Source organism: Macaca thibetana, chromosome 4 (genome assembly GCF_024542745.1).
Source record: "Macaca thibetana thibetana isolate TM-01 chromosome 4, ASM2454274v1, whole genome shotgun sequence".
In the NCBI taxonomy this organism is placed as follows: domain Eukaryota; kingdom Metazoa; phylum Chordata; class Mammalia; order Primates; family Cercopithecidae; genus Macaca; species Macaca thibetana.
The window spans coordinates 29,890,909-29,906,768 of NC_065581.1; the positions used below are offsets into that span (position 1 = coordinate 29,890,909).

At 45.0% G+C, this 15,860-nt stretch overlaps 1 protein-coding gene and 1 pseudogene across 1 annotated transcript in view; both read right to left on the reverse strand.

Annotated features, from left to right (window-relative positions):
• Positions 1–15,860, reverse strand: part of LOC126953165 (profilin-2-like) — a 362,177-nt gene that overhangs the window by 196,728 nt on the left and 149,589 nt on the right. The window lies entirely within an intron of this gene.
• Positions 3,532–8,037, reverse strand: LOC126953352 (saoe class I histocompatibility antigen, A alpha chain-like; annotated as a pseudogene).

The following is a 15,860-nucleotide window of genomic DNA, read 5'->3' on the forward strand; positions in this document are numbered from 1 at the left end:
GAATAGATCAATAACAAGCTCTGAAATTGAGGCAATAATTAATAGCCTACCAACCAAAAAAAGTCCCAGACCAGATGGATTCACAGTCGAATTCTACCAGAGGTACAAAGAGGAACTGGTACCGTTTCTCCTGTAACTACTCCCATCAACAGAAAAAGAAGGAATCCTCCCTAACTCATTTTAATGAGGCCAGCATCACCCTGACACCAAAGCCTGGCAGAGACACAACAAAAAAAGAGAATTTTACACCAATATTCCTGATGAACATCAAGGCAAAAATCCTCAATAAAATACTGGCAAACCGAATCCAGCAGCACATCAAAAAGATTATCCACCACAATCAAGTTGGCTTCATCCCTGGGATGCAAGGCTGGTTCAACATATGCAAATCTATAAATGTAATCCATCATATAAACACAACGAAAGACAGAAACCACATGATTATCTTAATAGATGCAGAAATGACCTTCGACAAAATTCAACAGCCTTCATGCTAAAAACTCTCAAAAACTAGGTATTGATGGGATGTATCTCAAAACAATAAGAGCTATTTATAGCAAACCCACAGCCAATATATCATACTGAATGGGCAAAACCGGGAAGCATTCCCTTTGAAAACTGGCACAAGACAGGGATGCCCTCTCTCACCACTCCTATTCAACACAGTGTTGGAAGTTCTGGCCAGGGCAGTCAGGCAGGAGAAAGAAATAAAGGGTATTCAATTAGGAAAAGAAGAAGTCAATTGTCCCTGTTTGCAGATGACATGATTGTATAATTAGAAACCCCATCATCTCAGCCCAAAATCTCCTTAAGCTGATAAGCAACTTCAGCAAAGTCTCAGAATACATAATCAATGTACAAAAATCACAAGCATTCCTATACACCAATAACAAACAGCCAACTCATGAGTGAACTCCCATTGACAATTGCTTCAAAGGGAATATAATACCTAGGAATCCAACTTACAAGGGATGTGAAGGACCTCTTCAAGGAGAACTACAAAACCACTGCTTAATGAAATAAAAGAGGACACAAACAAATGGAATAACATTCCATGCTCATGGATAGGAAGAACCAGTATCGTGAAAATGGCCATATTGCCCAAGGTAATTTGTAGATTCTATGCCATCCCCATCAAGCTACCAATGACTTTCTTCACAGAATTGGAAAAAGCTACTTTAACGTTCATATGCAACCAAAAAAGAGCTGGCATTGTCAACACAATCTTAAACCAAAAGAACAGAGCTGGAGGCATCATGCCACCTGACTTCAAACTATACTACAAGGCGACAGTAACCAAAACAGCATGGTACTGGTACCAAAATAGAGATATAGACCAATGGAACAGAACAGAGCCCTCAGAAATAATACCACACATCTACAGCCATCTGATGTTCGACAAACCTGACAAAAACAAGAAACGGGGAAAGGATTCCCTGTTGAATAAATGGTGCTGGAAAAACTGGCTAGCCATATGTAGAATGCTGAAACTGGATCCCTTCCTTACACCTTATACAAAAATTAATTCAAGATGGATTAGAGACTTAAATGTTAGACCTAAAACCATAAAAACCCTAGGAAGAAAATCTAGGCAATACCATTCAGGACATAGGCATGGGCAAGGCCTTCATGACTAAACCACCAAAAGCAATGGCAACAAAAGCCCAAATTGACAAATGGGATCTAATTAAACTAAAGAGCTTCTGCCCAGCAAAAGAAACTACCATCAGAGTGAACAGGCAACCTACAGAATGGGAGAAAATGTTTACAATCTACCCATCTGACAAAGGGCTAATATCCAGAATCTACAAAGAACTTAAACAAATTTACAAGGAAAAATCAAACAACCCCATCAAAAAGTGGGCAAAGGATATTAACAGACACTTCTCAAAACAAGACATTTATGCAGCCAACAGATATATGAAAAAATGCTCATCATCACTGGCCATCAGAGAAAAAAGTTAGGAAACGACAGGTGCTGGAGAGGATGTGGAGAAATAGGAACACTTTCACACTGTTGGGGGGAGTGTAAACCAGTTCAACCATTGTGGAAAGCAGTGTGGCAATTCCTCAAGGATCTAGAACTAGAAATACCATTAGACCCAGCCATCCCATTACTGGGTGTATACCCATAGGATTATGAATCATGCTGCTATAAAGACACATGCACATGTATGTCTATTGCGGCACTATTCACAATAGCAAAGACTTGGAACCAACCCAAATGCCCATCAATGATAGACTAGATTAAGAAAATGTGGCACATATACACCATGCAATACTATGCAGCCATAAAAATGTATGAGTTCCTGTCCTTTGTAGGGACATGGATGAAGCTAGAAACCATCATTCTGAGCAAACTATTGCAAGGACAGAAAACCAAACACCCAATGTTCTCACTCACAGGTGGGAACTGAACAATGAGATCACTTGGACACAGAAAGGGGCATGTCACACAGTGGGGCCTGTCATGGGGTGGGGGGAGCAGGGAGGGATAGCATGAGGAGATATACCTAATGTAAATGATGAGTTAATGGGTGCAGCACACCAACATGGAACATGTTTATATATAGGAACCTACACACTGTGCACACTTAAAGTATAATAATAATTAAAAAAAGAAATACCTGAGAGTTTGTAACTTATAAAGAGTTTAAATTGGCTCATGGTTCTGCAGGCTATACAGGAAGTATGATTCTGGCATCTGCTTAACTTTTGAAAGGGCCTCAGAAAACTTTCAATCATGCTGAAAGTTTAAGGTGAAGCAGGCATGACGGACATGTCTGGAGCAGGAGGGAGAGAGAACAGGGAGGTGCCACACACTTTCAAACACCAGATCTTGTGAGAACTATCACAAGAACAGCATCAAAGATATGGTTCTTAACCATTCATGGAGGATCTATCCCCACAAGCCAATCATCTCCCACCGGGTGCCATCTCCAACATTAGGGATTACAAGTGGACGTGGGATTTGGGTGGGGTCATAGATTCAAATGATATCAGGGTCATGGTGGATATGAGGGTTGGCTGGTATCCCCACTTCTCACCTGTTACCAGGGACATAGTCACATTCAGACTGCTTGGCAGAAAAAGAAGCCAGAGGCCCTTGAAGTCTCAAAGAGGAGCTATGAAGAAATCTTGACTCTCAGTCCCTCACAAGGAAGTCTTAGAAAAGAAAAAAGTAGTATCATGAACAAATTCAAGTCAGTCATGGTAAGTGGTGACACTGAACAGCCCACCACACACTGAAATATTCCAAATCAAAGAATCTCCAGAGCCTAGTTGTGTCCCATCTGCCCCAACTCCTCCTTCACTTCAGGCCCTCTAAGGTGTCACTTTTATAAGCCTTGAGGGATACATCAGAGCCCTGGGCACAGTTCCTGTTCGGGGTGGAACAAAAACAAAATCTGGTCAGAGCTCACAGGTGATGTGACTAAAGGAGGAATTGTGGGGTGGGTGAGCTCCCCCATGGGCTCCTGTCTACACTATCCCAAGGATCTCCGGTATCACTCTCCCACCCCTACCACACTTTCATGAAGCCTGAGCACGGCTGCCTCCTTTTCCATCTGTGGAAAGAAAACAAACTGTGAGAGGCCAGGGAGGAGGCAGGGCTGTGAGATCCCAGAGGAGTTTCCAGAACTGTGACTGCAGACCCAGGTCAGGATCAGGAAAACTGAGGGAAGAGGATGTGTTGAAGCTGGACCAATTGTCCTCCTGAGGTCTGTCCTCAGCAGGGACCTTCCCCTGACCTGTGACTGCTGGGAGTCAGGTTCCCATGACCACAATCATGGTGATACATTTGTCCTTCAATTTCACAGGTGCTTTACAAAAGAGTAAGAGTTGACAGGCATCTGAACAGGGTAAATGTGCATGGAGATGGTGCCTCACAACTAGGCAGGAAAGGAGCCAACTTCCTTCTGGGTCTTGAAATCCACCAATGGAAGAAGAAAACTCAGCTCACCTCTTTCCTACCTGGGCTCTTATTCTTCCACATCACAGCAGCAACCACAGCACCCGGGACCACAGCACCAAGAACAACAGGACAGTAACGATGCCCACAATAGGGAATGTGGGCTGGGAAGATGGCCCTAAGAAAGGAGGGGACTGTGGGGGACCCTGACCCCCAGGCCTCAGCCCTGACCTGACTGAAGGGCTCCAGAAGGGCTCCTGCTTTCCCTGAGAAGAGACATGACCCCTCATTCGTCTCCTTAACCAATCTCAGGGTGAGGGGCTCTGGCAGGGTGAGTGCTCGTGCTGCACATGGCATGCGTATCTCTGCTCCTCTCCAGAAGACACCACCACAGCTGCCCACTTCTGGAAGGTTCTATACCCTGTAGATCTGGTCCCCATAAGCTCTGCATCTTGAATTTGGTTCTTCCTATCCTGCTGCTGGGTCAGTGTGATCTACACAGCATAGTAGCCCAGGGCCCAGCACCTCAGGGTGGCCTCATGATCAGAGATGGGGTGGTGGGTCGCGTGTGTCTTTAGGGTATCTAAGGGGAAGAGTCAGAAAATTCAGGCACTTTGTATTCCTCATGGGATACTCCAGGAGTGCACATGTGACCATCCTGAGAATGGACAGGACACCTGGGGTGGGGAAGGGAGCACACAACCCAGACACCAACCTGGACAGAGGCACCTGGGATAATCTCCTATTCCTTGGAAAGTTCTAGTGTCTAAGGCGGGAACAGAGATTTCTCGTCTTGACTTGAGTGGAAGCTGAGGGACTCAGAAGAGCTGGAATCAGACCAACAGATACACATTGAGTGTCAGGCAGATAACAAAGGCTGAGAGGAAAATGCCTGGTGCTCAAGGCTGCTGTGGGGTCAAAGGGAACAGCTGATCAGTATTCCAGGGACTGTCTTCCCTCCTTTCCCTCAGAGACTTCATCCTTTAATTGTCCCAGAGTGCAGGGCGAGCCCGCAGTCACTCTCTGGTGTAGGATGTGAACCCAGGAGGACTCTTCTTCCTCAGGGTTAGAGGGAGAGGGATGTTTTAGCGTTGGTCCCATTTTAATCTTTTTTGAAGGTGGGTCGGGGAAATCTTCAGGAGATCTGGGAGTCGCCCCTTGGCCCTGGGTACCTGCGCACTGCAGCGTCTCCTTCCCATTCTTAAGGCCTTGCTGAGCCGCTCCGGCCACCTTCCCTGCAGGTAGGTTTTGAGCAGCTCTGCATGTTCCTCATACGCCAGGGCATCTGAGCCGCCTTGTCCGCTGCGGTCCAAGAGCACAGTTCCTGGTTTAGGACGAGGTAACTGGCGCCATCGTAGGATATGTTCATACCCGCGGAGGAGGCTCCAGTCCGGGTCCAGGTCGCAGCTGTGTATCCATTGGAGGGTGTGAGACCCTGTCCCCGTGGTCGCTGACAGCCCAGGCCGCTGAGCCCCGCCTCTACCCCGACCAACCCCCGGGGATTTGGGCCTGAACTGAAAATAGAATCGGGTATAGACGCCTGGGGTTCTTATCGGGTTGAGGGTCTCCCCGGGTCTCGCAGCCTCGGGGTGGGTCTCCGATTTTGCTACAGAGGGTAGCCCAATATTGGTAAACCCTGAGTGATCACGAATCTAATTTGTAAAAGAAGTGATTTTGGGGCCCTTTACATATAAATGTGTCTAAACGCATTGCAATTAGACTCACAAAGCTAAGTTTTACTCTCCCAGACTATGTATCTGTGACTCTGGTGTGCTGTATTTTTAAACTATCTTCATTTCATAGTCTTGAGTTTGTGTGTGTGAGTCCAGGACATCTCAATACAAAGGACGTGTTACCGTATATTGCAACCAGGAGCCTGGACAGAATTTAATCACCTCAAAATTCCAAGTGCTCAATGCAGCCAAAGTGCCCTTCGCCAGTGCTCATGAACTGCCTTTGTTTGTTTGTTTATTTCTAGGCGGGGTGTCACTCTGTTACCCTGGCTGGAGTACAGTGGCACGCTCATGACTCACTGAAGCCTTGACCTCCTGGGATCATGCTACCAATGTTCCTCCCTCATCCTCCCAAGTAGCTGGCACCACAGGCTTGTGCCACCACTCCTGGCTAATTTTTCTAAAAAAAATATTTGTAGGGATGAGGTCTCCCTGTGTTGCTATGGCTGGTCTTGAACTCCAGGGCTCAAGCAATCCTCAGCCTCCCACAATGCTGTTATTTCAGGCATGAGCCACAGTGGCCCACCCATGCACCTGCCTATTTGTATGAATTATTCACATCTAAGCTATGTGCGTATTTTATTGGGACATTTGGTATTCTTTTATAACCTGTTTAACTTAGGGAGGCAATTCGTTTTTAGACAGCCGCATAGAATGTATTAAAGACCAAGGTGTAAGTAACACTGTGCCAGGCTCTGTGGATAAACACATTAAAAATCTATAAAACACTGTGTTTAAGTCTGAGAATTCCATCGCTTTAGAATTCTTTCTCTCTGTTCCTTTACCTCACCTCCTGCTTCTCCAGCCCTTCTCTCTGTCCCTGTCATCACTCAGGCCCTCCTCTCCCCTTAGTCTCTACTACCCTGTAACTACTGAATTTTGGCCCTAGCTCTGTCCCCTCTCCTGCTGCCCATAGCTGTTTCCCCCCACAGTGGTCAGCAATCCTGCTAATGTGAGTCAGATTGTGTCATTTCTTCACTTAAAACCCTCCAGTGGCTCCATCTCACTGTCAAGAAGCCTCTAGAATGGAAGGCACAAGCACAGGGGCTTTGGGTTGTTTTGATCAAAGTTGTGTCTACAGAATATAAAAGCATATCTGGCACATAGTAGGCACTAAGTTAATTTTCTTGAATGAATGAATGAAATACGATTGTGTTGAAAATTGCATCACACAAAAATCACAAAATGAAAAATGCAAAGCAAGTTAGGAACGTTTGGTTTTATGCAACTACTGTGCCTATCAGTTCATAAACTCATTCCAGTGGAGAACATGTCATATGTTTAGCTATTGAATCGGTTTATTAATTTTCTATTAGTACATAACCAATTACCACAAACTTAGTGGTTTAAAACAGCACCCACTTATTTGTCTACATTTCCTTCGTCAGAAATCCAGGCCTAGTGTGAGAGATTCTTTGTTTAGGGTTTTGTAAAGCTGTATGCTCACTTAAGATTGTGATTCTCCCCCAAGTTTATATAAAGCTCATTGGCAGAATTCGGTTTCTGGCAATCGTAGGACTAAGGTACCTGTTTCCTTCGGGCTATCAGAGTAGACAGTGGGGAGAGTTTCTAATTCCTATTGGCCACCAGTGTTCTTTCCCCATGATCCCTCCATTTTCAAAGCCCACAGTGGAGGAAACCCCTCACACCGAACCCCTCTACACTGTGAGTCTCTGTTCTCAGGAAGAACCCAGTCCTTTTCCGAGCTTACCTGATTAGGACAGTCCAAGCAGCATAATCTCCATCTTCAAGTCAACTGACTGGGGACCTGAAATCTATCTGCAAAACCCCTTCACAGCAGCACCTGCATTAGTGTCAACTGAGTAACTGGGGTAACGTGAGTAACCAAGGGTGGTTATTGAGGTGTCATCATAAAATCAGCCTAGCTTAGCCTGGATCTTCCTTTTGTGTTTAAATAGAACATACAAATTGAAGATAAAAAAATAGATCACTGTTAATGATAATAAAATACATCTTATATAGCCATGTAAATTTTTATTAAATATTAAAAGCAAATGACATGTTTAGTATCTTATAATGAATTTAGAACAAATGAAAAAGTTCAATGACAAGTCACCTCAAACTTAGCAGCTCAAATCAACAAATATTTGCCATCTGGCACAGTTTCCAATGGTCAGGAATGCAGGAGAGGTTTCTCTGAATGCTTCTGACTCAGGGCCTCTCACAAAGTTGCAGTCCAGTTGTCATCCAGGGCTAAATTGTCTGAGGGTTCAAATGGGTCTGAGAATTCACAAGACACAGGAATCTCTCACATGGCTGTTGGAAGAGGCTTCAGCTTCTTGTTGTCTGGTCCCAGGAGGCCTCACTCCTAGTCACATGGACCTTTCCACAGGCCTGCTGATGACACAGCAGCCGGCTTCCCCCAGGGCTCATGATCCCAGAGAAAGAGGGAGAACCAAAGTAGAAGCTGCAATGAGTTTTATGTTTTACACTCAGAGTCACAGACTATTACGTCAGCATTACTGTATCAGTTAGAAGTGAGTCATTAAGTCCAGGCCACACTCACAGGGAGGCAATGAAGCTGCACCTCTGAAAAGGAGGAGAATCAAAGAATTTATATGCATGTTAACAGCAAAATTAACATTATTGTTTCAGGATTTTGTAAATCAAATACTTCTTGTATCTGACTAACTTTCTTTCATACTTTAAAATTCTTTTTTGTAAAGTGATGATTAAAAATTTGAGACAGAGAAAGGAGATACAACAAGATCTCAGATTTTTTGCAAATGCCTTTAATATTAATATTCTCTTTGACAAGTTGCAACAAAGTTGAGAAAATACAGTAGCTAGATCAAAGAGTCCCAAGACTTTGGTGCCATACAATAATGCCTTTACAATCATAACTACCTTTGTTTTTCCTCAGAAGTTTCTAATGCAGTTTAAGAATGCCCAAAATGCAAATTTTCTGACTCAAGTGTCTACAAAAATATTTGCTTAATCAGGGTGCTTTGCAGTTAGAAAAATGTGAATCTCACATCTCTGCCTATACGCTAGCTTAGCATCATGACAATGATTTGGTTTGATGTGGTAGGCAGAAATGGTTAATTCCAGTCTAGGAACAAGATTTTTCAGTAACTGGTTATTCAGTGGACATCCTATAATTAGTTTAACATCTTTCACTATGTTTTTTAATTAGATGTGGTAGAAGTGATTTGGACTCCAGTATGATTCTGAAAAATGCAGTTATTTTGTACTTCTAACAATGCTTTAGAAGCAGCTCTTTTGTGTTTTCTGTTCTTATTGCTATTTCCTTACCAGTTATTCCTTTGTCTTTTCATTTATTTTGTTCAACAATGCTTTTTTTTTTTTACGATTCTGTAAAAGTTTAATTATGTGAGCAACATTTCAAATTCTCAAATTCTTTGCAAGATACAATTGCCTTGCACATCAGATTGAAGATTGTATATCAGAAAATGTAGAGAGCTGTCAATTAGCCAAGGATCAAATGACCTATTTCTAGCCAAGGCTATTTTTCATGGCATCCTGGTCCTCTCTGTCACATGGCTCCTTACAATTGGCTGTGGCTTGTTTTGTTTTTGTTTTTGTTTTTGTTTTTTTGATGGAGTCTCCCTCTGTCACCCAGGCTGGAGTGCAGTGGCACAATGTCAGCTCACTGCAACCTCCGCCTTCCAGGTTCAAGCGATTCTCCTGCCTCAGCCTCCTGAGTAGCTGGGATTACAGGTGTGCACCAACACGCCCAGCTAATTTTTGTATTTTTAGTAGAGACGGGGTTTCACCATGTTGGTCAGGCTGGTCTCGAACTCCTGATCTCGTGATCCACCGGCCTCAACTTCTCAAAGTGCTGGGATCACAGACTTTAGCCACCGTGCCCAGCCAGCTGCGGCTTTGTTTTACCATGAGTAGTTATCGCTGAGGATCCTTGTGGTGAACTTTGGTATATTCCTTTATCTTTCATTTCCAAATAATCAATCAAGAAAGGCACACACGGTGCATTTTGAAAAATGCCACTTTAAAGATTTGTGGGCCAGGAGCAGTGGCTCATGCCTGGAATTCCAGCAATTTGGTAGGCCAAAGTGGGTGGATCACCTGAGCTCAGGAGTTTGAGACCAGCCTGGTTAACATGGTGAAACCCGTCTCTGCTAAAAATACAAAAATTAGCCAGGAGTTGTGGCACGTGCCTGTAATCCCAGCTACTCTGGAGTCTGGGGCAGGAGAATCCTTTGAACCCAGGAGGTGGAGGTTGCAGTGAGCCAAGATCACACCACTGCACTCCAGCCTAGGCGACAAGAGCAAGACTAAATAAATAAATAAACAAAGTTTTACGATCAAGTAACTAACCACCTGGGCATCCCCTCCTGGCATAAAAGACAGAACCAATGAAGCCACCCTAGACTGTTGTCCAATCCTATCCCCCAAAAGGAACCTCTGTCTTGAGTCTTGTATTTACTATTCCTTTGCACTGTCACTAAAGATTTTTACAATAAGTATATATATACCCAAATCACAGTTTGATCTGTTTTTTTTTTTTTTTTTTTTAAACTTCCCCATACAGAGAACTCACACTATATCTATTCTTCTGTGATGCACGTTATGTGTAGGAGAGTTATCTCTGATGCAGGATGGTGCTTTTCCTTTTAATTCTTTGTTTTATTTTATTTGTCTATTTATTTTTTTTTTTGTGATGGAGTTTCTCTCTTGTTGCCCAGGCTGGAGTGCAGGGGCACGATCTCAGCTCACTACAACCTCCGCCTCCCTGGTTCAAGCGATTCTCCTGTCTCAGCCTCCCAAGTGGCTGGGATTACAGGCGCCTGCCACCACGCCCGGCTAATTTTTATATTTTTAGTAGAGATGGGGTTTCACTATGTTGGTCAGGCTGGTCTGGAACTCTTTTTTTTTTTTTTTTTTTTTTTTTAATAGAGTCTCGCTTTGCTGCCCAGGCTGGAATGCAGTGGGGAGATCTTGGCTCACTGCAAGCTCTGCCTCCCGGGTTCACGCCATTCTCCTGCCTCAGCCTCCCGAGTAGCTGGGACTACTGGCACCTGCCACCACACCTGGCTAATTTTTTTATTTTTATTTTTAGTAGAGATGGGATTTCACCGTGTTAGCCAGGATGGTCTTGATCTCCTGACCTCATGATCCACCCACCTCGGCCTCCCAAAGTGCTGGGATTACAGGCTGGTCTCGAACTCTTGATCTCAGGCAATCTGCCTGCCTTGACCTCCCAAAGTGCTAGGATTACAGGGGTGAGCCACCGTGCCCGCCTTCATTCATTTTTACTGCTAAAGTTTTACTTTTTGCGATAATACCACAATTTTGTTAATTCCCATTGATGTATATGTGATTGTTTCCAGTTTTTGCCATAAACATTGGTGTACACGTCTCCTGGATACATAGCCAAGAATATCCCCAGAGTATATGATCAGGAGCAGATGGTGGGATTATTTGGTGCGTGGATATTAATCATACTAGATAAGGCTAATTGATTTCCCAAGTGCTTGTACCAAGAATGGGAAAGAGCTCATGTTGCTCAGGTGTTCTGAAAACATTCAGTTGAAGGTGGAGATTAAATGTTAAAAACCACTGTCTTGGCTACAGAATCACCTTAGGCATTTTTTCATATTCCATTAATAGCTTCCTTTTCTTTACTTTTATTCTATAATTTATGGCATTATACTTTTAGCATAAGATTAAAATAATGCTTCCTTTTAGCCTAACCACATAGCATTTGTGAAAAAAATGGAGGGAGGGAGAAAGCTCTGAGGGAGAAAAGGAGGAAAGAAGGAAGGAAGGACAGAGAAAGGTGAAATAAAAAGTTTCAATAAAGAATAGTGGGAAAGGACTGGAAACGGCAAGTATGGCTAACATTATTAAAATGCAACAAATTAAAAGAGATGTGGACAATATTCACAGAATAATAGAAACTTCAGAAAGCCTTAATAGTTATTATTAACTACTGTGTCACAAACTACCTAAAAATTTAGTGGCTTAATACAAAAAATACCTGTTAACTCAAAGAGATACTACAAACACAAGCAAAATCAGTTCTATGAGGGTGGCAGAAGTTGGATAAAGAGAAGGATTTTACAAGTTGGAATAAGTAAGAGTTATTGACGTGCAGATGGAAATTATTTTTAGTCCAAGTCCTCCAAGGAGTAGATGCCAAGATGAGCTTCAAGTCTGTGGCATTTTATGAGGGAACACACCTGTAAGGGTATATGGGAAGTGAGCCAGAAATCCCTAGAAAAGGCAGCAGACCAAGATGCAAGTGTGACCCCAAGTGCTGGACAGAAGGAGAGAAGGTTTGTTCCACGCATCCTAGAGCACGGACAATCCAAGGAGGGTTGAGCAAGGCCATGGAGGAGTCCTCCAGCCACAGTTGGCCATCAGAGGAGTCCCGTGTCTCCCAGAAATGGCCTGCCTTAGTGCGCCTGCTGCGCCTTAGCGGTCACTGGCTGGGAACAGCCTATGGGGGAAGCAGGGCTTCTGCACCAATGCTACTGAGGGTGTCAGAGCACAGAGCACAGCCTTAGGAGATTACCCAGGAGTGTGACTCAACCTTCCTTCCTGAGGGTCTGGGCTCTTGAATAGGAAACCCTCTCAGGCTGGGTTGCTGGATGTTTCTGCTCACACTGAACAATGGGACGAGGGGAACCAGGAGGTCCCCACGTGGACCTCTGGTTTCCACACACTTCTGCTGCCCTCATTGTGTGATAGCAGCCCTGCCTCCTCCTCTTCTTACCTGCTTGTTTCTGGGAACATTCTATTCAAACTTCCCTGGGGGCAACCAAAATGTGTAGTTCCATGGACTCCCATTTGTCTCCTTGCCAGGGTGCCCCCTTTGGGAAACCAGGACCTCCTACCCTGCAGAGTCCAGATTTTGGAGATGAGAAGTGCAAAATCACCCTGGTGGTGAATATAAGGGATCAGACATGGAGCCACACCTGCTTTGACTTTTTGGTTTTTGGACCCACGTATTCTTACTTCTGAACACACAGAACCATAGAGACATGTTTGATTCAATGCATGCACCACATCCTGAAAGATGGCACCCATTCCTCAGAGGGTTTCATCTAACTGGTACTGCAGTTGTGCCTGTAGAGACCTGTCCATGACTGTGTGGCTGACAGCCCCTGGGAGGTGCAGGTGTTGATGGGAGGCACAGGTGTTGATATGACCAGGGGCTCCCATGGTCATGGCCCACACTTCATCCCCTTCCCTCTGAGGTGTGTCCCGTGGGCAGATAATGTACTGAAATTCTGAGCCAGTGGATCAGGAATGCAGATAGTGATGCTGGCTGAGGGTGTGAACGCAGAGAGGAAAATCACACCACATCGAATAGGTGCCTATCCCTGTGAGGATGAACCCCTGGCCCTTCCAGGGTAGATGGAGTTCAAGCTATTCAACTTGTCACTTAGGGGCTAGTGAGTTACCTGAAGAAATAGTGCCCTATGGGGCCGATCATTGGTCTGTAATGCTTACAGTCAGAGTATTCAGAGGAAGCAGCAGCTGGATGGTCCTTGGTAGTGGGGAGTCGGTGCTTTTGGACCCACTTGTAGCCTCATTCCTGCCACTGTGGTTATCCACTTCTCAGTCCTTCCTGTCAGACCTGGGCTGATCCGTGATGCCGGCTGGCTAATTTCAATTTGTCTTCAATTTGTTTGGTTATTCAGGGCCATGTCAGGGCTGGGTGTTTTCTGTGGGTGTTAACATGGAATTGAGGCTCAACTCACATGGACCATTTTCATCTCATGACAGATCCTGCTGGGCCTGTCCCATCTATGCCTCTGTGGGTCACATAGAAGCCAATACACACAGGCACTTGGAATCACAGGTTGCTTGGTGTCCCATGATCAAGCATTCTATCTTATCAGGGTCAGTAATATGCTAAAAGTTGCTTCTAACAGGGAGCATGTTTCTCTGTCGTGTGGATTCCATGGCCTTACTCCAGATCACAGGCCCTCCATTCTGACTCTCCCACTGATGCCTGGTTCAGCTCCATCCTGCATCTTTCCCCACACCGCCACATCTTCCAGCACCAGCAGGGGTCTGAGGGATGGTGACTGACTGCACCACAGCCTGGGTCTGCTGCAGTGTCCTTTCCTGTCCAGGCCCCACTCAAAGCTGGCCTCCTCCTATATCACCCAGAGTGTGGGCCAAAGCAATATACTTAGATGTGGAATGTGGTGTTGACAGAACCCAGAGAGGCTGGGTAGTGTGCGTCCTTCCTTCTGGTGAGGATACAAGATGCAAGTTTGACTTTTACTTTGGAGGGGAGAGCCCTGCATGCCCCTAACCACTGGACTCATAACACTTCACTGCAGTGTCCACTCTTGAAGCTCTGTAAGGTTTATCTTCACCTTTCATAGTGCACATGTTTTGCCAAGGAATTCAGCGTACTTTCCTCCTCTTGCTCTTCCATCCTGATCTATGTGATATTGCCAATGAAAAGAGCAGATTTAGTATTCTGTGATATGTCTGATTTGTCCAGGTCTCTTAAGGCGGTATTTATAGAAGGTTGAGTAGTTAAGGTAGCCCTGAGGCAAGCCATCAATAAATGCATTATAAATCCCATGTGAATGTGAATCATTCCATATAGATTTTCTAAATGACATGGGAGGGAATGCACTCACCAAATCTACAGCTGCTTGCCATGTGACTGAGGCATTATTAATCTCCCCAAGCAGTGATATCCAGCCAGCATGGCAGCTGCAATCAGGACTCCTACTTGCTCAAGTCTGGAGAAATTCCATTCACTCTCTATGAGGCTTCTTCAGGGACAGATTGCTGAATTATATGGAGATAATAGGCAATCCCAACACCACCCCGCATCCTTCAGCTCTCTAATGGCAGTGCTACCCCTACAATACCTGTAGTACCCACCACAAGTCCCACCCTGGGGCACAATATTGCTTCTGGCTTGGCTGGGATGAGGGAAGTTTTAGAGGATTCCCTTTGGGCTTCAGCACAATGAGAGCCCTTACTCTCCAGACTAGGGACGCAGTGTGGGGGTGACCAAAGTTGCCAGTGCATGAAGGCCAATTATGCATGTGGGGAATGGGGAGATAACCAGGACTGGGTTTATGGACCCAGTGGTCCCACTGTGGGCCATAGTGTGTCCAGGTTTATTTCCTGGCCTCCTTAAGCCCCACTGTGGATTCTGAATCTGAAGCTTGGCTGAAGTCTAGGAATTGAGACTGGGATCATGACTTTGTATTTGGTCAAACACCCTCGGCCTCCTGCTCCTCAATTCTTGCATTCTCATCATAGATATGAAGCAGTGCCCTCGCTGGCCGCCCATCTGTTCTGACCCTGGGACTCCACCTTTTATTAACCTTCCCCACAACTCCTTGAGGGCCGAGCCCCCTCGGCTGCTACTCTGGGTTCTCACAGTAACCGTGCCCTCTATCTTTTGCAGGTCACTGCAAAGGAGGGTTCCTAAAGCATTCACTCCTGACCCTGAGGGAGGCGGGTGCACCCATTCCAGGATTCAGGTCTGCCACAGAGAAGTAAAAATTCCTCACATTCAAAACTGTCCTGGGCCACATTCAGCCCATGAGCCGCGGGTTGGACAAGCTTGCATCTAGAATGTATGCACCACAACGCCAGAAATTTTTCTGTTTTTACTTTAATGATGCTTTCTAAATGCAAAAGCAGTCATATCCCTAGCAGACAAATGTCAGTGGAATGAAGGATCACTGTAGAGCACCTCCCTATTCTAAAGCCAATATTTTTATTAATGTAGCCTCAGGGCAAATGCTGTTTTGTGGCAGCTAAAGAACAACATTATTTCACGTGGACATTGATGCCGCCAGTGCTTTTCTCACCAGGGCTGCTTGTGCGTCCTCCCTTCCTTCCCCCTCCTCCCACACCAACCCTCCTGCACACTGCAGCACGCAACCATATTTTTCTCTTCAGGAACAATAACCCTAGCCTTATGGGTACAATATTCCAACCCCATATGAATCTAAATTAGACTCTGCTTTATACATCCATGAGTTTGGATTGGAGCCAGCGCTAGGATTACTACAACTCAGGGCAGGAAGATGAGTAGGACAGCAGAAGAGGAGCTTCCAACAGAAAGTTACCTGTGATGAGAAACTAGGGGACCCATCCTCTCTGCAAATTTCAGAATCCGGTTCCTTTAAAATGATTGGAGACAAGATGGAAAATACAATCCAGGAAAGAGCCCTGGGAGGAGGGCAAGATCTGGACAGGTCTGAAAATTTGTCTCTTGA